At 43.1% G+C, this 25276-nt stretch overlaps 1 long non-coding RNA gene across 1 annotated transcript; it reads right to left on the bottom strand.

Annotated features, from left to right (window-relative positions):
• On the bottom strand, positions 1–24790 carry LOC116832779 (uncharacterized). The gene is made up of 3 exons (XR_004375539.2): positions 24650–24790; positions 5333–5462; positions 1–969 (listed from the first exon to the last, which is right to left on the bottom strand). It is a non-coding gene; the product is annotated as an uncharacterized LOC116832779 (long non-coding RNA).
• Between the last annotated feature and the right edge of the window lie 486 nt (positions 24791–25276).

Here is a 25276-nt window from a genome sequence, read left to right as displayed (position 1 = left end):
TGGAATTTGATCATTTATTATTCTTATTATTATTTCCACACTCACTGAAAGGAAAAAGTGGTGAAGCATTCACTACAACAAGATTAAACTAACAAAGAAAGTGTAATAAAGACAAAACGCCGGAGTACGTACAGGGGATCTATTAGGAGCCTAGCAGAATAAATATTGCATTGTTGCTTTTTCACTCCTGCATATTGTTTTGCAAAAATTCAATCTAGCAGCTTTTCCAGACAACTGGGAACAGGGAGAATGTGAGTGTGTATACATGACTCCGGCCCTCCATACTCACGGATCTCTGAGTAGAAAAATGGTTGCAACTTAGCATTCCAATTAGTGAGGCTCATCTCATTATCAGCCTGATACAATCAATATACACTAGGAGTTAGGAAGAGAAATGTACAACATTTTGTTGTACAGATATTCCAACAGAAGCATCGTGGATTAAGGGGCAACCATCCCACTCCCACTAGTGAGGGGATGACCCATTATTTGTGATCTGTCCTTGTTGATGAGAATGCATTAAAGAGGCTGGGTTGGTCTGCTCAGCAATCAAAGGAGGCCTAGTTAGTACTCCAGAATCCCCACAGGTCTACCCTAAGTGTGCACCACTGGGGTGCTGATATTGATATCCCTACCAGTAGCTCAAGCCCAGTATAAACTACTGAAACCAGGAGAGCCACTGGAGTCACGCAATGGTAAATAAAACTGACACTTGAGCCCCACAGTTACACAGAGAAAATAGGGAAACCTATAAATGTAATTCAACTACCGTTTGATAACCACCATTGGCTGAAGCTAAAAGTTGTGCATTTTGGATATTCTTTGGGCAGCATATCATCCGATCAGTCTCTCTCTATTACTATACTGTAGAAGATCTTCAGAGAAAGATTATATACACAGCACACTTGCAAATTCAAAGCCTCATGCATGAAAATTCCTCAGAGTAGGTCAGGATGGCTGGCCAAAAACCTGTAAAGAAGAGGGGGAAAATAGTGTTTGTGGCAGAATTACGAAAGTACAGGGAGAGAAAAGGGCAGCTTGTTTCAATGTCTTTCCGTCTGGGATTGTGTTAACTTTTCCTTCCCTAACGCACAGCAGAGCTGAAACTGAGTTTAGTGGAGGATGACCATTAATGCTTCACATTCAGTGAGTGGGGACAATTACAGATGTTTTTGCTTAAATGTGATATGAAACCATTGCTGGCTTTCTGTTTTTATGGAGACAATTTGTTTTATCCTTTTTTTATATTATGCATCACTGAAATGATTAACTAAATCAAGGCAAACCCTGTGCAACTATATTACCTCATGCAATAATCAAGTAGCTAACAAGAACCATAGCTAAATGAACTTAAAGTAATGACATAAGCATGGCTTCATGCAACCAATATTAGCGCATTGAATATTTCTTCAGCTTCGTAAGGCAAGACATTGTCTTAAGCTAAAGTTTTCAAACTTGAGTGCCTAACTTAAGACACCAAAAGTAACATTTTCAAATGACTTAGAAGCTTGCCTCATTTTCAAAAGGGATGGAGGGCCAGAATTTTAAAGGTATTTAGGCACCTAAAGACATACATAGGCAACTGATGGGATTTGCAGAAGTGCAATGGGAATGCCCTTCAAAATCTGGCCCATAGGCACTTTTGAACCTAACTCCCATTGACTTTCACTTCTAAAAATGGAGCAGGTTCCTAAGTCACTTAAAGTGCCTTTGAAAATTTTACACCTAAATCCATATATAGGCATTGTGTCCCATTCATTTCATTAGCTGTAGCGGGTGCCCAGCACCTCTAAATGATGGCCTGATTTTCAGATGACTAAATCTGGATGTAGGTAGCTTATTTTAGAACTCTCAAACTAGGTCATAATATATATACTAATCAGGATGGAGGGAATTGACCATAGGTCCTAATCTAATGTTGATTGTAATCAAAGGAAAGATTCCTAGTGACTTCAGTTGGGCATTCAATCAGGGTCTTGATGCATTTAGTGAAGAAGAACACCTGTACAACGGCAATATGTCATCTTCAGCAGGAAGGGCTTATTCTTGCAAATAGAATTTCACTGGTACAATTGTTCATGGGAAGTGAATAAATAAAAAGCACTATATAAAAGCTAGGTATTATTATCAGTAGACCTCAAAGGAGAGTCTGCATCATTTATCCCCATTTTAGGGATGGGAAACTGAGGCACAGAGCAGCAAAGTGTCTTGCCCCAGGTCATCCAGCAGAGCAGTAGCAGAGACATGAATAGAATTCAAGTCTGAGTCCCAGTCTAGTGCTCTGTCTAGCAGGCAACACTGCTGATCACAAAGGCCACTGGAATTAACTTGTAGGTTTCATTCAAAATTTTTCAAATGTTTTTTGCAGTATTCCCCCTTATCCACAATATGACCTAAAGCTGCACTCACTGAAGACAAGAGATGTTTTGTATTGTCTTTTGCAAGTGCAAGATCTGGTCTTTAAGCTCTGTGAAAATAAAGGAAAACTAGATGGGTGGGGGAAGATTTGACAAATATACTGAGGTGGTAATGATAATTCAGGGTGCCTATAGAAGGTGCTTCAGTAGGTCTTCATCTCTGCTCTTTTTTCTTACATTCTATACTAACTTCAACAACATCTTAAGAACTAAGATTTGAATCAGCATATTTAATATGAGCCTAAATTTAGACCTCATCATCCTGATTAGTATATATTGTTTATATTGTGGCTGTGTTTTTGAGACCTAATGGTGCAGGGAACATAAAAACCCTAGTCAATGACAGCCCCTGCTTCAACCGGTTTACAATACTCTACAGTGAGGTACCAAAAATTTCAACATGCTTTTCAAACATTCATTCATTAAGCCTTTCAACACACTGGCAAGGTAGATATTAATACTTCACTTTACAGATGAGGAAATTTCATGGACTCACAGGGACCGTGAAGTGTTTTGTCTCAGAGCCAGAGTGAAGAATGGAAATGAGAATGCCTGACTCCCAGTTCTACAGTCTTGCTATTAAAGTGTATGTACTTGTAAAATGCCCATTGACAATGCACTGCAGATAATTAGTGCCATGGGGTAATCAAAGATGGACCCTAGTGAGGGACTCTTTGTAGCCTGACCTTATGGAATATATTCACAATACAGTGAAGAAATTGTTCAAGAGCAATTAATTGTTGCCCCAGAAAATATTGCCCCAGTGCCAGGGGTGCTGGAACAGTTTTTAGAGTGGTGGTGTGGGGGCGGCGGGGGGGCGAGGGCTGACAGCCGTTGCAGATAATGGAAACCTTCAAGCTAGTTCCAGCACCTATGCCCAGTGCTGCTGCCGAGGTCAATGAGAACATAATTTATCAACCGCATAAGTGCTGGAAGGCTGCCCCAGAGGCTATTACAACTTGTGTAGCACATGCTGCAAATATCCCTTCCTTCTATCTATGGACTCCATCACTGAGCAGCTCACAATTTGTAATGTATTTGTTTGAGGTAGGAAAATGCTATTGCCCCATTTTACACATGGGGAACTGAGGCACAGAGAGGCCAAGTGATTTGCCTGAGGTCACCCGGGGAATCTGGCAAAGCCAGGAATTGAGCCCCAGCCTCGCAAGACTTACAGTAGTGCTTTAATTACTGGATCAGCCTTGCTGCTGCTGTACTCGTTAATGGTGAGGAGTTCCTGCTTTTGCCAATTATTCCTCGTTGCCTTCTCATTCACCCTTGTTTGTCTGAGATTAAACCCATCACCCCAGCTCCTATGTAGAATAGAAGTGGTGAAAAAATTCTATTCAAACTTTTTTTTTGGACAGATAATGGTTTTTTTGATTAAATGAATATTTTCACAGGAAGTGTCAGCTTTCCTCAAAAAATAAGTAAGTAAATAAATAAATAAATAAAAATCACATACATATATTCTGTTGTGCAATGAAAAGTCAATTTTCTGCACTGAGAATTTGGATACAAATATTTTTCTATTATTTATATTTTTGCTCGTGGAATAATAATAATTAATAATTAATATTTTAATGTAGGTGTAGATACAGGGTCTGTCACTGCAACTCATTATATGCAGGCATTGAGACCCTGTTCATTGACCTCTGATGCTGATATTTCTTGAACAAGGCATATTATTTGGCCCTTCCATGCCAGTTTAAACAAACATTTCTCCAAGAAACTTCACATCAAATTATTTTTGACTGACTCTCGGTGTGCCCAGTTTCCATGCTAAAATGAAAATGGTTTGTATGGGTTCATGCATTGGACTGTAACTGTTCATTGCATGGGGAATAGTTTTCAGCAATCCACATTCTAACAGAACTCGAGCCAGCTCAGTAAGACAAGTGACACCAAGAAACAAACCATGACCTGATATTTTGGGAAAGTGCATTGTACAACTTTAGTTCTATGCCCACTCTGTACTCAACTTCCTTTCCTTCCAAGAAAGATACTTTTTCTCCCATATTAAAAGACTTCAATATTATTAGTATACAGAGCTCCCCTGGCAATTGTAATACCCAGATTTCTTCCCTGCAATCCCTGTGTAGAAGCAGACACAGCTGTCTCCATGGGACTTCTGCGCCCTCTGCCCCCCCCCCGCCACCCTCCAGTCATCCTCAGGCCTTATGCAAGTTTCTGTGCAGGTTCAGGGTTCAGTCCTGGGGCAACAAAGGGGGGGCAGGTGAGCTGGGAACAGGACAGGGACACTCAGATCATCTCCTTCACAGCATCACCAGATAAGATAATACAGCCCCAGGCCTGGATTTACGCCAGGGAAACCGAGTGCAGAATTTGGCCATAAAATTCTGCATGTTCCCTGGAAGATCAGTCAGTAAAATTCTGTGGAATATAAACCTTTTCATCTGTCAATGGTTCCCTTTAAAAAATAAATATATATAACCACCACTTTGCTCTGGACCACAAACTATCACTTGCAGCCTCCAACCCAAACTCAGTGAATTTAAAAGCCCTAGCTAGTTTGTTTCTACTTTAGTTAACCTTGGGCCAAATCCTACTGGTTTTGCAATAGTCTCATTGACCTTAGTAGGATTACTTGGCTAAGTAAGACAGAGATCTTGTGCCCCTACAGGCATCGATACAGTACTTCTAACTTTGTATCCCATTAGCGTCATGGCTTGCAGTAAGCATGGCTTGTGTTCCCACCCCAGATGGCTGTGGTGCAGAAAAGGTAAGATAGCTGGGGGCCTGTACTGTCTCTCCATGGAGAATTCAGCTGGGCCATTGGGTGAGGGGATGATGTGTCTTCCCACTACCCTGTCCTGCCCACTCCTTACCCAGCCTAGTCCTTCCACATGACCCACAGAGTCATACTGTGAATGACAGCCCTAGGCTGCACTTACTGTGCTGGCCATATCCTGGCACCACAGCCTACACGTCTGATCATCCATCCAGTGAAGGAAGAGGTGATCCATGCAAGGAGGATCTCCGGCCCTCTCCCCATCTGCTGCATTCCCTCTGATGTACAGATCTCTGAAACATAACAGAGGCCTAAAGTTAAGAAATATTGTAGATATATGGCACATCTACACTACAAAATTATGTCAACCTAACTGACGCTGGCATACAGCCACCATTATCAAACCACTTGTGTGTGTGCAGGTGGCTCCTCGTGCCGGCGGTGCGCGTCCTCACCAGAAGTGCTTGTATCGATTGTATTGTCAGTGTGGGGCATTGTGCAATGGCTCCTGAAAGTCAGTAACCGTCGACACAGCATCTGCACTGGCACTGCAGTGACCTCACTACATTGACCGTGACTCCACACTGCTCAGGGAGGGGATGTTATTAACTCCGCATAGAGAGGCACTTATGTCGGTGGGAGCCAAATTTAAATGACGATGTTTCCACAACTAGGTTGATGCAAGGCCACTTACCTCGACCTAACCATGTTGTAGAGACCAATATTCGCTGCACAAATGTGGTTGATACATGGTTGTGTTATGAAGAAAGCTGAGGAGCAGGCACAACTCAACCACATTTGTCATAATGAAGACAGATGTTTACAGAAACCCAGCTGCACTTGCCATAAAGACAGAGCCACAGTTAACCTTTGTGATTCGACATAGAAGACCCCGCACATGCTCCCATTGAAATCCAGAGTAAAGTTCCCACTGACTTCAATCTTCTTAGAAAGATGTGCAACATGCCTGAGGTGGCATGTAACCAGGATTCACCACTGAATTTGGTCTGTTGGTGGATCATTAACTTCCCTGGCCCTGGGCTGGGTACTAACAGGGAGTGCAACATGAATGCAGATCCATACCCATCACGGACTTCAATGAGGGCTAGGATCTAGGGGTCATCTTATGTGTCCATTTACACAAGCAGGTCAGACTGTTACTCTGTGGCACCATCACAGCTATATATCTTGGAGTCAGTCTATGGCCCAGGAGCATAATCTGGGAAGCTCTTTAAGAACATTGTTTAGTGAGTGCTAATTAATAGTTTGAGAGAAAGGAAAATCCAGATTAGTTTGAATTATTATAGAGGCATGATTCCATATTTGAGGTTGCACTGAGACTTGCATTTAAACTAGGATTTAATTTTTTGAGTATACATTAAAACTTCACTGAGCACAAAAACTGAATTGACAGAGTTCTGAATACCTTCTCCTATGTTTTATTCTTCAATCCTTGATCTGGAGAAAAATTACACAGTTCCCATAATAAATAAATAATCCAGCCATTTTCCTTCATTTTGTCAACACAATGAGGACAAGCCTCCCCCCCCAACCTATCTTAGAAAAATCATTTAAATAAATCAGATAACAAAATAGAAAACATACCGTTTAATCAACAGTATGCAATTATGGGATATCCCTCAGACACAACAATGGAGCCATTGTATCCACCCATCTGAGCAGTCAGCAAATTGTGGTAGCACAAGGCTGTAATGAATTAAAGGCTTTTCTGCAGCAGATAGGATTGCTGTTTGTTACTAAAAAAAGCACGTCCTCTGAAATCCTCTCTAGTCTGCTGCATGCTAAAGTCATGTTAGTGTTTCTTGCACAGAGTAAAACCTTAAAACCCAGAACCAGGGGGATGAGGCCGGGGAAATTGCCAGACTGGAGTGACTTAATGTTATGCTGATTTTTCTCATTTTGCATGCTAGTGATTTTCTGCAAGTGATTGATAAGAGAGCTTATTGGTAGATTTCTTGCACCTCCCTCTGAAGCATTGGGACTGGCTGCTGTTAGAGAGGATACTGGAGGAGATGGGCTGGGCTGATCCAGTATGACAATTCCTATGTGGCTGTGCTAATGACAGTAGTAATCATAATGATTCTCTCAGTAAACACACTTACATTTATGCTGACAAAATAATTGCTCTCTGGGCAGCATGGTTTAGAGGAGCGGGTACTGAACTGGGAGTCAGGAGAGCTAATTTCTATTCCCATCTCTGCCAATGCCTGCTGTGTGATTGGTCAAATCACCCAGGCCTGGATCCTCAAAAGTATTTAGGCAAGTAGCATCCATTGATTTCAGCGGCAAGTTATGAGTCTACAGACCTTTATGGACCTCTATTTGCCTTGATTTTTCCCTACAATCTATTGTCCGACTGGTCTATTTAGAATCCTAACATATCATTTGGAAAGTAAAAGTCATTATTTAGAGAGAATTATATTACAATATTGCAGTGAGTGTTGTGATAAATATTTTGATAGGCCTAAGTAATCTAGAGGAATTATTTTGTTACAATTTGTAGAAATGCTGGGCTGGAAAGTTCCTCAAAGTCATCTAGTCCAGCCCCCTGCACTGAGGCTGGACCAAGTAATCCTAGACCATCCCTGACGGGTGTCTGTCCAACCGGTTCTTCAAAACCTCTAATGATGGGGATTTCACAAACTCCCTTGGAAGGCTTATTCCAGAGTTTACCTATCCTGATAGGTAGGAAGTTTTTTCCTAATATCTAACCTAAATCTTCCTTGCTGCAGATTAATCCAGTTCCTTCTTGTCCTACCTTCAGGGAGCATGGAAACAACTGATCAGTGACCTCTTTATTACAGCCCTTAATATATTTGAAGACTGTTACCAGGTCCCCTCCCTCCCAGTCCTCTTTTCTCAAGACTAAAAGCACACCCAGTTTTGCAATCTTTGTCATAACTGCTGAGAAAAACAGATGCATTTCTTGGGTTTAAAAATGCCAGTGATGGTTTTAATTATGAACAGGGACCTTGACTCATTGAAATTGACTTTGGCCTTCATCCAGTAGCTATTGGAGTGAACAGGAGATTGTCCATTGACTTCGGCGGGAACACGCTCAGGACTACAGCGCATCGGGATGCCTAGAATTGCGTAGCAACCTTTTCTCCTCTCTCCCCCGTTCCCACCACACACCCCCAGCATGTGTCACATTCAAACTAGACGCACCTGCTAGGGAAGTTGAGGCGGGGGGAGCAGAGATTATACATGGTTATAAATCCCAAGCCTATCAACAGCCTTTGGTAAACATTTGGACAATCCTTCCTACCTGTCTTTCGTCCAAATATTTGCACCGCGCAGGGCTGTGAGTCGTTTCCTGACATGTCCTCAGACTGCAGGTCGAATCCAGAACAGGTGGATTAATCGTCTTATTTTATCAAATAATTGCTTGAAAATAGTCGCTCTCTCTACCCACAGGAAATTCAGGTGAAGATGTGAACTTGCAGCTAGGAATTGTATTTTATTGTATGCGTGTATTGGGGCTTTTAGGGTCTGATCCAAAGCTCTAAGAGTGAATGATCCAAAACCTTAGAAAACGTGCCTGGAAACCTTCCCCCGTGACTTCCCGAACTCTTAGCGATCCTGCAGAGAAACCAGTTTAAAAGACGCTGTTCCCTTGTCGCTGAGCAAAGGATCCGAAAAATGCAGCGCCAACCTCGTCTTTTAAAAACGAGCAGCTGTCCTGGATGCTAACGCCAAGCGCGTCAAATAAATCCTCACAAACCGAGGCATTCTCTAGATAAATTGCAACGGGAGGTTGCTACGAGCTAAAGTGTTTAAAAAGTTCTAGAGAACCGCTCAACGTAAGCACAGTTTGCCAAGGTGAAATAAAACAATCGCTTTGTAGGAAGAGTAAAGCGCTTTGGAGTCAGCTTCCGTAGTTAATAGGGCTGCCTAAATGTAAAAACCAGTGTTTGAGATTACTGTGCTAAATCCCAGAGCTGGCAAGATTGCATCCTACAAACACAATAATTGTAATCCTCTATTTCCATACAACCAGTATTTTATGGCTAAAGATACACTATAATAAGACGGTGGAATTTCTGATAGCGTAGCAAAGAAAATATTTGACCATCATTTTAATTGTAGGATAAAATTGCGTCGGGTACAATGTGTTCTCTCTAGCTCAAGCTTTGGTTGGGATCTTTTACTTGATCTTGTCTGTGAAATCCACAGAGGGCCACGCAGGGCAAAGGGAACATAACTTGAGGCTGTATGATCTTCGGGGCAGAAACTGCTTCAGTTGTGAGTATTGGCCAAGCACTGTCAAAACAAATGACGACAGCCCGTGGAATCAGCCAGTGGTGTTTGAAATTTGAGCCTCAGCAAACTGGATATCCATGTAAGACGGAACCCAGAGCACTCTTAGGATATTGACCAGGTAGGAGTCACCAGTTAAACCCTTGTTTACTGTGGGCTCTAGCTCAGCTAGACAATATATAGGCATCGATCCCTTAGACAAAAAGAGAGAGGGATCCTTGCAAAAGAGGAGGCTGTGATGTAGCTGTGTATTGCCAAATTTGTGAAAGCAGCATGTAAATTGCAGCCAGGTAATCCCCCCATTGTTTCTCACACATTTCCTCCCTGAGCCATGACTTCCTTTCAGGAGAACCAAAGCATCCACTGCACAGACTAAACAATAGCTTGAAAGTTTTCTTTAAAAAAACACACACATAGTTCAAGAGGAGAAAGTCACTGTCCCCATCTAAGAGAGCTGACTGGGGAGGGGAGAAACAAGGATGTGGCAGAAGCATAAAGCACCTGTTGAAGGCTATTTACGGATTAGCCAAGTGCTGACAGACAAATTGGCAAGATTAATCAGAGCAATCAAGGCTGTGTGGGCTCGAGTTGTTGGCTGACATTAATGTGACATCACTTTCATCTGCCTTAGCCTCACGTTGCACAGCGGGTATACAGCATCCCTAGTGCTGCTGGAAGCTGGAACTAGAATGCAGTATGGTTAGGTACTGGTGCTAGGAAGTGTATGTGTGGTGTGGGGGGGGTGTTCACTTATTAGATTCCAATATGTCTGCTTGGCGTTTTTATTATTAACAGGAAACCTCCCAGCCCAATTGTACTGTGCCCACGGTTAAACACACTTTGAAATAAAACCGTTCAGGAAAACCAGAAGAGGATGGAAATACTGCAAGTTCAAAGGAGAATTCGTTCTCCGACCCTTTCTTTCTAGATGCCGACGGAATGGTGGGTTTGGGTTTCACTGATACATTCTTGATTCACTTGGAGGAATTATTACTCCGATGTAACTGGAGAAATTGCAGGTTTCACGAGAAAAGACTTCTCCGTTTTTTTAAAAAACAAAGGAAGTCGGATAAAGTCACTTTTGAAAATGTGGGCGAGGTGATTCGGGTTTGGGGGAAATTAGGCCCATGTGTCTTTTTGGCTGATTTTCTGCATCTTTCAAAACAGGCGATCTTGTATTGGCTTCTCTATCCTTAAAAAGAAAAAATCTTAACACGTCAGGCATAGTCTATATATTTATAACGCATGTTCAGGCACTAAACCTTAGCTCGATACGCCTGAAAGAACCGGCTGGACCAGGTAGAGATCACGCAAATGAGGCATCCGGCGAGGAGCACCATTGGCACCAAGTGAAGTTCGAAACCCCTTTTAGGGTAAAATCTCAAGGAATACAAGATAACCGCTCAAAACTCAGTTGTCATGACTGGATCTAACTCCCTGGGCTTTGAACAAGTTCACTAGCTCTGGGGCCATTGCGTTCATCTCTGCCACCAAACCCAGTGCAGGAGTTCCACAGGCAACTTTCACTCGGCAAAGCCATCTGGTTTCTTGCATGCGGAGGTTATTGTTTAGATGCTTTTGTTTTTTTCTTGTTCTGTTACATTCTGGCCTGCGAACGTTTCACGCTCATTCCTGAACTTTGGGTAATATCCTCTTCAAACCAGACTTGTTTACACTTCGTTTTTTCTTTGTAGTTTAGTCCATGAGGAAGCACAACAGTAATAAAGCAAATGCATCTAAAACTGCCCTGACCCAGCCCTGTTTTAACAATGCCTCTTGTCGAGAAGTTTTTTACTCACAAAACTGAAAGTAGGAAAGCAGCGAAGGAGACACGTACCTATATGGAAAAGGCTGACGTAATTTGTGGGCATTGAACTAATTTTCTACCTAAAGATGAGGACAGGGGAAGTTTGTAAAAATCCTATTTATTAAAAGTAATCCGCACGCAAGAGATTCCATCAAATGCATTGGTACGGGAGCATGTACCAATATCCCACAGAAAGATTAGAATTCGGTGCAGTCCCTGCGGTCCTAAATATTTCGGGATGGTGACTGATTGAAAAGTCCACTAGACTCAAGAGTCTGGTCCTGCAGTTAGGGTAAAAACCCCTGCTGAGGTCAGTGGGAGCTGTGTCTGGCTAAGGACCTCAGAATCGGGCCCTTTGCCTGCCATTGTGATTTAAAGGGAGTGGGCAAACGATTTGGCGATTGATGTTGGGGAAATCATGGGTATGCGAGGCCCCTGATTTTGGAGCAGATGATAATCTTTGGGAGGGTCTGCTTGAAATAGTCCTGGAAAGATCTTGTATTTACCAACCCCAGGGCTTCTACGGTTATTACTATTTCAGGCGTGATCACGAAAGACCACGTGCCAATATGTGTTAGCCGTGATCGTGGGAAACTGGGAACTCTGTAAGTGTAGCCTCCTGAGGAGTGTTTAAAGGCCTGATCCTGCCCTGCCTACTCCACGGGATAAAGCAGCATCGGGCCCTTTTATACTGTACCAAACACGCTGCAAACCTGAGCGCTCTTCATACATTTTTCGTGTGCACTTTCAGTTATTTTCCAAATCCAATCCCAGCACCAAAGCTAGTCTGTCCTTGTCTCGACTGTCTCTTTCTTAGGAGCTGATGGGAAACATATTATATAGCTTGGAGCAAGACAAAAGCAGCAATAACCACACACAGCAAATCTCCCCAAATAATGCAAATGTGTTTCTGCGAAAACTACAACAATCATATTTGCTCACAGAAACTGATTACTTATACAATTTACCAATCCAGCAGCAAAATTCAGGGCATTCAGTGGTCTGTTTGTAATCTCATCCTTTTTTACTAACATAAACACCACTCAACAAAAATATACACGGCCACCTACTAAGCCAGTAAAGTGAATGTAGAGACCATCTCGTTGCTTTCAGCGAGCATATTAGCTTGCCTTCAGTGTGTGAATGAATGTGTGCACACGTCTCTCTCTTTCTCAATACTTCTTACTTATAAAGGTTTACAAGTAAGTATTTAAAAATATATAGAGACATTCATTCAATGTCTATATGTACTAAAATACATACACGATATAGCTAGATATCCCCCCACAACTGATCCCCCACCTCCAAAAGTCTATTTTGGTGTTTTTTACTTCAATTGACGTTCTCACCCAGCCAAACTATCCCTATACAACAAAACTTTGATAGGTTAACTAAAAAAAAAAAAAATCCTTATTCTCAGTCTCTTTCCATTCTTGTGCCTCAACTTCAGAGAGTATCTAAGGTTCTGGATTCAACACTGTATGCAGAATTCAAGCTCTGGGTGACAATTCCTTTGGGTTAGGTACGTTGCTTTGCTTTGACTACTGGCTCTGGGGAGAGAAACAGAGAAAGAACAAATGAAACTGCTCCTTCTGAAGTGAGGTGATCGGTATTTATGTGGTTGTTTTACATGTGGGGGCTTTTTTTGCTCGCTCTCTGTCTCCTTGCTCCTTCCCCATTGACAGTTTCGGAGGGAAATTTACCTGTGCCCGTGCGCGTCTAATCTATCTACCTGCAGAATATGTTGTTTTCTTCAAGCAGCTGAATCAAACACTTTACAGTTGCAGGGTGACCTTGGAGAACATTCCAGAGAAATGGCTTCTTTCAATTAAGTGAAATCTGTGCAAATCAGACACATGGCTTCTCTTAGAGCTCTGCAGTCTCAAACGCTTCCCCTAGGTGATAACCCTCCTTTATGACATCCCTGCGCTAATTTCACAACACGCGTATATTTGTTTTAATCAAAGCACTTGATACTGCTTTAATATCCACCAGCGGAGTTTAATGCCTCTGTGAATATGACACAACCTCTCCCCAGATGCCATAGCTATATAGACAAGGGCTTGTGTGCGGTTTAAGTGCTTAGCATTTTGCCCTCCTGTTGGTTTTGCAATAAATATATACAGAAGTGTCTGCTGCAATTTGCCTCCTTGTAATTTCTGCTCTCACTGTGGGGCAGTTCTGAGCAAATATTTCTAGCACAGGGCTTCCCAGAATCAGCCCTTTCAGCCGCGCGGAACAGGGCTCAGTTCTGCTCTGACTCGCGAGTTTCAATCCAGCGCACTGGTTCCTCCACCGCGTAATATAACATTGTGGCCTTAAACGAGATTCCAAAGCGAAGAGGCAAATAGCAACCCCCGGTGCTGATTCTGATTTACATCCATTTCTGGTGGCCGGGGGTGCGTGGGGAGCTCTGTTCTGCAGAGACCAAAAACCCAGGCCGCCTTGCTATCACTTTCTGCCTTATCTCCCAGCCTGGCGTTGGAAGTTTCAGCATGATTGAGGCGGTTGGGAGTAGCTAGGTAAAGAGGAGGGATCTCGCCCTCCAGGGTCGCTCGAAATACAAGCTGTAGGCTATGGGATAGAAAAGAAGGCAGCACTCGTTTGAGACTCGGCGGAGAAAAAGCTCTTTCGGTGCTCGGGGTGATTTTAAACACGGTGAATCGAGGTGATATCACCTCCCTGCACCTCGACATGTAGTCGCTTTAACAACTATCTAGAAACGAATGCGACAATTGAGAGCTACATTCATAAACCTCTGTGCGGAGATTCCTAACATCATTTTAAACCAACACCCAGCAGATATTTTAGGACAACAATTTCATCCAGGACCTCTCCGCTCAAAGGATACATTTCCTGATCGTCGACGATGCTTTAAATTAATGATTTATAACATTCAAATAATATCACTCTCCAGGGGGGAAATGTTGAGCGATTTTTGTTTTTAACTGTAGAATTCCCAGAATGTCAGAAAAATAATCTCAGTGTAAAACACGCTTACTGTATCATTCATTCACTCTTCTTATGCCTTTAAGATATCAATCCAAATTCCGTTGTTTAAGGCTAACTAAACTTCTGCCTCGATCTCTCTTTGATTTACCGATTTTAATTGGATTAGCTGCAAAACGATATTTTGGAGGCATATTTTAAGGACTGGAGATGCAGTTGATGGGGAGATTAGCTGTCAGGACCTGAGCGTTTTCCCCTCCAACCACTGAGATATTTTAAAAATTCACGTGCGACTAAGGAAAAAGCCATAGAATTTAAGGGTTGGTATTTTGCATTTTCAATAAATTTCTACAAAGTTTGCCTGGCGAGGAGGGAGGGACACACGAAGTATAAACCTAGAATGGGAAAACTTAATCTATCAGACCCTATAATTACATGGACTCATGGAAAAAACAACTGCTTTATTGCAGAGCACAAGTCACTCCAGAAGCAAATACCAGTCTTTTGCAGAGACTCCTGTATCTGCTTTTCTAAATTTCATGTTTCCATTTGAATTAACCCTAATCAAATCCTTTGAGGATTTTTTTTCCAGAGTAATTTCTTAGAGTGTTCTTTTGTGTTAAAAACAATGCATATATACTTAGCCTGAAACAGATTCTTAAAAGGAGATTAACCGTTTCAATGATTACTTGTATAGGAAATGAGCGATATGATTGTCTAAACTGTTGTATTTCTAACAAGCGCTGCCCCTCTAGTTTGATACAGACTGGGGGTATGTGCTTATATATTCTTGTGTCTGTTCGCATAGTGGGGACTCCATAACATTAATTATAATTATAATTAAAAGCTAAAACTATTATAATTAAACGCTAAAACTGTGGTGAAAACCGCCACCATATCGTTTAAAGGAGCAGGCTTTCGCCTATTCAGATTAAATGATGAACGACAAATGAGAATCAATTCTTGACCTTAAAGAAAAAAAAAGTCAGTCTGAAGATAATTTCTGCGTTAAGGCGCTGGGATAGGTTCCACCCAGAACAATTGCTTAGCCTTAAAGGGGGGTGAGAAGAGAAAATTGTATTTTCCTGCGTAGGCAGGATATGTCAAAAGTCGTTTTGCATCGTTTACACCACAGATAGGCGTCCAGAGCTTTCCTCCTTTGCCTTCATTTCTGTATATAGTTTAAATTTGAGATTTATTATGGACGCAAGAAGGTAAAAATCACCAAATGTTAATTGGCGGCATAATCTATAATCGGTGAAACTAACTATCGGTGGGTGCGGAGTAATATTATCCAGCTCTGTGTATGGACCTACGCCCAAAATACATGCACTGGGTGACATCCTGGCTCAACTGAAATCTATGGGAGTTTTGCCATGGATTTGAATGGGGGCCTGGTTTCACTCACTGTCAGAGAGAGACTAGCTTCAGGGAGGGGCCCAATCCTGCATCCCAGGGGGAAGTAGAACTTTCACTAAACTCAACAGAAATTCTGCCTGGCTGAGCTTTGCAGGATCAACATCGGGTGGAACCTAATTCTATTTCTGCCTGCATTTCTGATTACAATTATTAAAAGCGGCAGGGTTAAATGGAGTCTTGACAACGTGACCATTTACTGATCCTTCCAAACATATCCAACTTTACTGTACCAAAAGAATAGTGAATAATCCCTAGTTCTTTAAATTACCCCAGCCCTGCACAGCTAACTAACTAGTTTATCCGAGGGGGCGGGTTTGCTATTCCCATTTTGCAAAAGGAGAAAGTGTGGGCATCATAACGGTGTTCAGGATGGGGTTCGGAGAGAGGTTTATTTAATGTGCTTTACCCTTGACCCTCTGGCCTGTTTAAAGGAATATTTCAAAACAAGGTGTTGTTCTGGTGTCCTTTCGCCAAGGGACACAGTAAGGCCAGGAGAAAGAACATGCTTTGAAGGAGAAACTAAGTGTGAGGGGATCCAGCCCACTCCACTGAGGTCAATGACTCTCTTACTCAGGGGGCTAACCTTTGCCCTGCCTTCTAATCCGGTTCGCACCAAAGGGAGCAGAATCTGGCCTTTGGATTGCCACTCATAGGTATGTGGATACCCGGTCTCAGCGCCCAGCCCTGCAACTCCTCACCGAAAGGAATAGCAGAGGGAGTACAGGCTATTCCCCCTGTGCGGGGCTTTGCAACACAGGACCTGCCATCCTAGTCTATAATCTTCATTTTCTATTGTTCTATTTATTTCTTCATATTCTAATCACTGGCAATGACAGTACCTCAAAGAGGCATTGTTTTAAGCACAGCACTTGATGATAAACGTTCCTTGTATGATGAGTATTTACATACGCTTTCCCCGCAGTTAGTGTGACGTTACCAAGGCTGGGTCATTTGGAAGACTGAGTCTTAAGCCTTCACGAATCAGACTGCAAAAGAATTGCAGAACCTCCTTATTGTCACCAGACAGTAAAAATGCATGAATGTCGCTATCTAACCGGTTATCTTTCTGCCCAGAGAGCTGGAGAACTCTGGACAGTTTGCTAGAGAGCTGCCTGGGGCTGTATTTAGCACCCACAAGGCGTGTGTGTGTGTGAGGGGGTAGAGAATCCGTTAGTTCTGTGAAAGTTAAATCATGGATTAATTTATAGGAGCCTTCTCTTAGCAGGTGGCTAACTCACCCGGATGCCTTGTTTGCAGATCATTGTGTACAGTGGGAATTTCAGATGGAGATCTGTCCTTAAGGCGGTTATAAACAAAGCGCATCTGTATTAGCCTGGCTTATAGAAAAGGACATGGAGGGTAGAGTTTGCACTGAAATGTATTTTGACTGATCCTTTTATCGAAAATCTCCTCCTGCTTTTACTCCATAGATACGTGAGCACAAAAGCTCACCACGCACTGCAGATCTACAGCATGCATTTATTTACATGTGCGTTTGGGGAGTGGCTTTTTTGAAATGCCATAGTCATCTATCGATGACTCCTACCTGTAGTATTCTTTAGGTGGTGGATGAAATATGTCAGGACTCTTCGGTTATCTCTTGGGATTAGTCTAAAAATGTTTGTATTTGCGCGTGATCAATTTATTACAGTTCAATACACGCTACTATCCTTAGCTAGTCAAGAGAGGTGATTGTATCGTATTGAAGAACGATCATTCCACGCACATCCTTGGGTTAAGGATACTAAACTCTTTCTACATCACACTCTAGTTGGTAACCGCCGGGAGGGGAAGTGGAGGATGGAATATTTCTCTGAAGGCTTTGAATTCTAGTATGGAAAGGGTTTAAAATAAGACTTCAGGGGAGTTTGTCTCATTCCATTCCGCACGGAAATATTGTCAGCCAAGGAACACCACTGACACTTTGATATTAACAAACCTCTTAGCTGGAAATAGTTTCTGCCAGCCTGTGAGTCTGGGGTGAAAGGGACTGGACTCAATGACCTCTCGAGGTCCCTTCCAGTCCTAGGGTCTATGAATCTATTAAACGGGCTTTCTGCGGTGCTCCAGGTAACTGGAGGGTTTTGATTGGACACAATGCGTGGAAAGGTTCTTTGGTTATTGTTGGGGGGGACCAGACTGGACTTCCCCATCCACTGAGAGAGTTCAAAGTTTGCTGTAATGTATTCCCCCAAAGAGGCCCCACAGCATCCTTCTAAAAGTCCAGGGACCCCAATTCGTTCGCCTGGAACATCTCTCCCCCAGGATGCAGGCTTCGGGGGAGATTCATCGACATACATGGGACATATGGACCCAACATCCTGCTTCTAACGTAGCTCTGGTCTCTTCCACTGACCTCTCTGACTCCACACAAGAGGAGGGCGCTTGGCTCAAAAGCCTGCTAGAGGCTTTAACGAACGGATTGCAGGCGGGATAAGGTTTCACAATAACGCACAGATTGTGCCTGCCAAATAGGCGATCCGCACCCCACCTCTGCCGGAGAAACGGTTAATGAAGTCCCTATTGTCTTGCATGTAATGGTGCCGCCCTGTTCTAAACATGTGCATTCGGGTATGTTCTCTAGGTATGGACAATCAGCACACGGTTGATCTCATAAGCTAATGGGGTGATTTATATTTCTCCTTTGGATCAACGCCTCAACTATCAGAAACTCGGATCTAGTTTTCGGCTCATATAACTCCTTACCTTCTTTAACTTTTCAAAGTCATGTGGATATTTCTGTTTGATTGTACCAACACATTGTGCGTCTGGACAACAAGACGTCACTTATTGAGAGAACTAATTTGGATATTAATCAGCGAGGTATTAACACTTTAGGAAGACTCTTATGGTCAAAGAGAGCAATTAGAGCACATGTAAATCAACTCCTGGGAACTTCTGTAACCTATTTGGTTATTTTATATTTTTTGCATCCCATTGTGCTATTTCTTTAGTAGAAAAATCAACACGCTCGCTTGTCCCTGATATAGAATGGAAATATACTGTATTAATTCTTTTCACTCTATATATTAGAAAAACTTTTCCTCCCGTCGCTTAACTGTGAATAAATACAAAACAGTATTTCCTTTTCGGTCCCAAACTCTATCTATAGAGCAGGACTTTTACAACTCACAAAATGGTGAAAGCTTTGCAAAGAGGGAAACAAAAGTTTCTTGCAACACCACAACAATTAAAACAATTTCCCTTGTCCACAAACAACAAATGCAGCTATTTCCCCAAGTCACATAAAATCAAAATCCTCTGTCTTTGATGCATTTTGTCATTTACTTTTGCGCCATTCCAACCACCTGAAATCTGGATTAGGGCATTTCAAATGCATGTTGATTATAAAGGCAAAAATTGAAAATAAATTCAAGCATGATTCGGGGGCGGGAAGATACAGTTTATAAAACCTTGCTCTCAAAGGATTAAAGTTGTTCATGCTACAGGAATAACTGTCCTTCTAATGACTCTGTTGCTGTTTTATCTTCATTCAGCAAACCAATTTAGCTCCTTCCGAATTATTTTCCTTCGGCACACATAGGAAAGTAAGAGAGATTACTTATCTGAACTATTCGTGGGACTCAAACATTTCTCTGGACAACAAGTTACTCAGAGCAAGACTATTGTGTGGTTAATAACGCTCGTTGGGGTTAGAAAGGCATCTTTTGGTGTGCTACTTTGATCTATATAAATATTTATTTTCCCCCAAAGGATCCTTTAACCCTGTTTTTGTCAGCGTATTCTCCTCTCTTTAAATAACACTGCACTTTCCATGCAGCAGCTTATTCTGAAAATAGCGTCAAAAATCATGGGAAATAAGGATTGTCTTGAAGGGAGTCTTGGGTTGGTTCAAGAGCGGATTTGCTGAGGAACGCAACGCATGACCCAGAGCAGCGTCACCTTGCAAGAGGTGAAAGAGGCAAGATCCTGCCCCCTGATTTAACCAAGGGAAAGCCCAGCCCTAACAAAAAATGATCGCGAGAAGGGAGGTTATAAAACAAAACAAGGTGGGGACCGGTGAGATAACAGACTAGAGTCCAGACAGAACCGATCCTGCAGGCTCACTGGGAACTTTGCCTGAGAAAGGATTGCAAGATCCGACCTCAAATAACTTCCCTCCAAATACCCGCCAATAAGAGTGCCCTGTCCGCGGCTGTAGCAGGAATCAGACGTTGGGGTTCACTCTAATCTCCCTTTCTCTATATTAGAGTATTTACAGCTTTTCTCTTTTCTCTTGCACCCAACTACTTGATACACCCGCATCGAAGCGAGAAAGCTCCTTTCACTCCGGAAGTCTGTCCCAGTCTGGGAGTGCGAGACAAAGCTTCTTTTGAATCTAACGGTGGTTAGGCCAGATCTACCGAAAGTACAGTATGTGGAGGCTAGGGGAAACGAACACGTTTTATCAGAAAGCACCAACTTCTGCCTCCAGGCAGGGCCCGATCCTGACCGCACTGAATTTCAGTGAGGGCAGAATTGCCTGAAAGAATGTCACCTAAAGGTGAAATCCTACTAAGATTTCCCGCTGGGTGCTGAGATTGGCTCTAGGCTTTGCAACAAGTTGAGGGTTTGTTTGTTTTTTTGGCCCATATATAGCGAAGCAACCTTAGCCACTTCGCAGCTTAGCAATTCAGTAACATCTTGGCAGGCTGCGGAGTTCGCCCACTGAATCTCTCTCCCTCCCTCTCCTCTCTATTTATGCCGTGGTAGGCTACGCAGATCTGAGTTCCAGCCAGCGAGAAAATGCTCAAAGGAAAGCATTCTAGCTACCCACCCGTAAGCGAAGATATAAATACACGGAGATATTTTAAAGGTCTCCTCTGTGGGAAGCGATTGTGTCTTGGAGCTAAATAGTAACGTCTGAAGGTTAATATCTCGGGAACTGGTTTCTGTTTGAGGGGCTGTTCCTGCCAGCAAATTCCCCAAAAATCTTGCGCTACACAGGGCTGTAAATTCCTGCGCTGTGATGTTGTCAAATATTTCATTGAAGAACGTCATGGAAACTGTGCGCTTTGGGGCAACCTCGGGACCAGGCAGCTGAAAAGCACAATCCTTTTTTCTGACCAAGGCTTGAACTTCTCCCTAACCCACAGCTGCCAGGAGGCCTTAAGTGCTGCATTTATGCTCCAGTAGAACCAACAGCAGCTGGATTCGACAACTCAGCGGCGGTCATTTGTGCAAAGTCGCCCCAAAACTCGGGGTCAATCTTCAGGCTCCCCTAAACCCTTATGGATTTCACTCAGCCCCCAACTAGGAACCTACGCTTGTTGGATCCCATCGATGTGTGTGTAGATATAGGATAACATTCTACTGTTCATGAAAACCATATTCATACATTCATAACATATGTCAGGGCGCAGATGTATACACCCGTGTGCGGAAACCTGTATATGCACAGGTATATGTTGTGTAATAGGAACCATACATTCTAGATAAATGAATAAAAGGATCAGTTATGGAATCAGAGGTTCCGATCAGGGCTGATTTGAAACCAATAAGAGTTATGGGAGGGATGAAAGTAGGCCCTAGTTTTTGGGTGACTTTCCCCAAGCAGAAAGGAACCAGGGAATGGCTTATGTATGCCTGGGTGTGGGGATGCTGCATTGTGTAGCTAGTTATATCCTGGCTGCACTCTCACGGCATGGACCTGCATCTGAATCCTGTTCCGCCCAATGGCCTGCTACCCTCTGCCTTTAACCTCTTGTGGCCAAGCCTGGGTTGCTAAAGCTGGCTTTCTTGCCTTGCTGGTCTCCAGGGAAATCAGCGGCGCTCCGGGAAAGCTTGTCTTTTCCGCCACATATTTCCTGCATGAACTCACTTACGGTGCCTTTAAAGAGGTTTTTTACCCCCCCCCCACCTACCCGGAGACGCTACAACGCGGATGGTGCGTGAGACCGAAAACGGCGCCGGGTCCGACCGTTAATAATAGCACCAGATCGCGGCTGCTAGAACTGCCCTGAGGGCGCTGCATTCCCCCCTAGCCTTGCCCAGACCTTCGCTGGTTAATCTGCTTTGCACACGTGCCGTTTGGCTCTTAAAGGTGGGATGGGGAGCAAGCGTCTCCCGGGCTTTCCCTCCTGGAGGAGCCTCTTGTGGACAGCTTATTATAGAGAGGAGATGCCAAGGAGCTGCCCGAAGCGCCCCCCAAATAGTGCCCCCTCCTGTCAACACCTTTTAGGCTGGACTATTTACAAGCTAACAAAATGCCAGCCCTCCTCCCTCCGTCTGTAACCCGCTGGTTGAATCAGCCCCATCGCTCCCTCCCCTCCTACCTTATGTAAACGTTTAGGCATCCGTTTGCACTGGGCTAAAGCAAGGAGTTTGGGCGATCGCCTCCAGAAAGCGAAGTAGGGGGGCGGGCTTCTCCAACTGAAGTCCCTGGTGTTAATGAAAAGCAGGGGCAGTGGGGAGGAGGACGCACGCGTGTCTCTCCCCTCTCCATGGGTGGTCTGCGCTCGGATAAACACATGGGCCTCTTAGCAAAGCAGCACCCAACTGCACAGTCTTCTTACAACAATACAACCTATATACATTTCCATACTCGGATTACAGGCTGGCTTGTTGCAGAGTCTAGTTCACTTAAGCAATTAGCTAGTAAAAATACCTTCAGTGCAGGAAAAGGAAGAAAGCTCAGATTTGTCTATTTTTACACAAAGCATTGCCGATTTTAAAAAAAGGAGAAAGAAATGTCTTTGGAAATTAATTTGAAAACAAAGCGTTTTTTTTAAAAAAAAAACAACATTACAGGCCCACTGGGCGATTTTTTAGTCCAACTGTCTGATGTGAAATCTGCATCAGAGTGGCAACATATTTTTGAAAGACAATAAATGCTCCAAATTATATTTCCCCCATCCAGTTTATTTTGCTGACGGCGCCACAGATGGAGTGGGGGGAATCTTATATTTTATTTTATTTGTTTTATACAGGAAAATATCTATCTACACGAATCTCCAGCCTGACATCTTTCTAGAGCAGGAATTTAAGACCTATTCTATTTGCCCTTCAAGAATCCAGTCTTGATCATATTTTGAATAATTTTGACGTTTTATAACCAACAAAGCACTGAAGATAACAAGTTACCTAACAACATGGTCCTCTCAGGCTATAATAAGAGTGACACTGAGGGTTAATTTATTGTAAAATAAAATCCCTGTGCTATTTACTAAATACACGGGTTAGTTTACTACATAAAACGATGTAATATTTCTTCCTTTCCCACAGATAGGCCTATGAAATACGGAGCAGATTATATATATTTTTTACGTTTACCAGATAAATACGTCGGAAAAAAAACTTCACTCTCCCAAAAGTCACTGGGGGAAACAAAGAAAACAATTAAGCAAAAGATTGTTTTATTTTAAAGAACATTGTTTCGTTAAGACCACTGAAACAAGCGTCACGTTTGCTCCAGCTGATTGTTTTTTCCTGATACAATAGTGGAGATACTTCCTCATATAAATTACCACCAACATTTTAACTTGAACTGCAGTGCAAGCAGTAAAGCCAGAATTTTATTTGCAATGTGTCCTTAGCAGCACCCCAGAAACAATTGCAAAAGATCTTAATACGTTGCATCCCTTGTTTAGAATTCTGGAATTGACATATATAATCTGGGTTCTGAATTGTTTAATTTCCAAGTTCATTCTTTATATTTCTTTCAAGCAAAGTGGCGGGGGGGAGGGACGGAGGAAGAGAGGAAGGGAGAGGGAGCAAGGTACCTACAATGCGATTTCATACTTTAAAGAAATCGAGACAAATAATAATTTGAGCTATAACACAATGACTGCAATAGATAAAAATAGGTTAGATATGCTCATAAGAAAATTAAAGGCTGATTTAAGAAGGTTATGCCGCATTATAAATTTGGCATCTGTAAACAGAGAAAGCATATGCTTACTTACTGAAGAAGAGCTGGGGAAATGTCTGATTTTTTGTTTTAAACCGAGGAACAACACACGATACACGGATTATTTGTTATCCCCCTGTGCTCTGTGCTTTTTCTGGCATAGAATGGTATTTTAAACCATGTGTCTTCCTGCTTTGAGATGGAGATGTGGGACGAGATTTTCCGCGCTGGGGGATGGTCCCTTCTCCGTATAATATCAATTTATGGAAACATTTCACCGTATTTCTATAGCCGGGGGAGAAGACCATATAGAAACAGAAAGCCCCCTGACACACTGCAGTTATATGTGGATTATCCTGCAACCCAGGCCCTGAATCCAGGCTATTTACTAGAGAGCTTTCTTTCTCGCTTGCAGCTTAGGGCATTTTACCGGCTGTGAAATCCCAACCAGCAAAGCATTCTCTGCAGTGCATACCGTGCCATCGATGCTTCACTTTTCTGTATTGTTAGCACGGTTTAAGGGCCAGTTACACACAACTATATACCGAGGCACACTGACAGATCTGAACTGAGCTGCAAAAGTCCCGAAATCCGCTTGTTTCCCGTAGAAACACACGTCCTGCTACCTCTTGCAAACGCTGGCGATTGCTTCTGAGCGTTGCAAGGGGAAAAGAAGAAGAAGAAAAAATCCTGATGTGAAATCCCTGTTGGTGGTATCACAGATGTGTCAGGCGCCCTAGAGGCTAGTAACGACTGGCTGCAAATAACGTTAACAGGGATTTTGGAAACCCGATCAGTATCTATCTTCCTTTTAAAAGGTATTAAATTATCATAAAACCCTTAAAAGCGAATCTGGGCAGAAGGGGGAATTAAAGGAGGAAGGAGAGAAGGCGGAGGGGGTTTCAGCCTTTCACTCGGCTAAGACAATGCAGAGCCGAGAACAGGCAGCAGCAGCACAAACTCAGTTGGATTTTTTTCGTACTATCTGGCCTTTGCCCCCCCCCCCCATCTTGACAAGAAAGAAAACGGCAACAGCCAGCACATCTGCTCAGTTTCTAGCGATGAACTGTGAAAGCCCCCCTCCGCCCCCCGCACAAGCCCCTCTCACAGCTTAATTGTGCAAAAGTTACCACGCGCGCCTGGCAAGAAGGTGACAAAAGTTTAAAGTGACTTACCTTGATTAGTGAGTGACAGCTTTACTGATGAAAAGATGGTCAGACTTTTGGGGGGTGGGGGTCTGAGTAAGGCTTTGCCCTCCTTTTCCTCCTCGCCCCCCCCCCCATGTGGTGTGTGTGTGTGTGTGTGTGTGTGAGAGAGAGAGAGAGAGAGAGGGAGAGGGAGAGATCCATTACTTCTGAGGATCAAAGTCTGGGCATAGCTGAAAAAATCAACACATATTTATATCACAACAACAACAAACAACAACAAAAGTCTAACCCGGCAGCAAATCAGGCGAAGGGCGCTATTTTATACGGCGCAGCACGGGGCCCTATGCGAACTACCAGGGAGTTTTCTTTCTGATTTCTTTTTATTAAAGAACCCCTGAGACGATGTTTACATTTCGCCGTATAAACATCCTGCCCATGTTCCTGTCTATCTTCAAAAGAAATAAGAAACTGGGTTTTTAAGTGGGCGAGCTTCACTCCTGCTACATTTCAAATTAGATTCGCACTCCAGGGCGAGTCGCATTTCCCCTTTTTCATAGTTGTGTACAAACAGCCCCCGTGGCTTTCGGAGCCAGCAAACAGCTGTTTTTCTCGGGCTATACGCGAGTAGCCCGGGCACTTAAACCTGCTGCTGCT

The sequence above is a fragment of the Chelonoidis abingdonii genome, chromosome 19, assembly GCF_003597395.2.
Source record: "Chelonoidis abingdonii isolate Lonesome George chromosome 19, CheloAbing_2.0, whole genome shotgun sequence".
In the NCBI taxonomy this organism is placed as follows: Eukaryota; Metazoa; Chordata; order Testudines; family Testudinidae; genus Chelonoidis; species Chelonoidis abingdonii.
The sequence above is the reverse complement of the archived record's forward strand: the minus strand, read 5'-3'. Positions and strand labels throughout refer to the sequence as shown.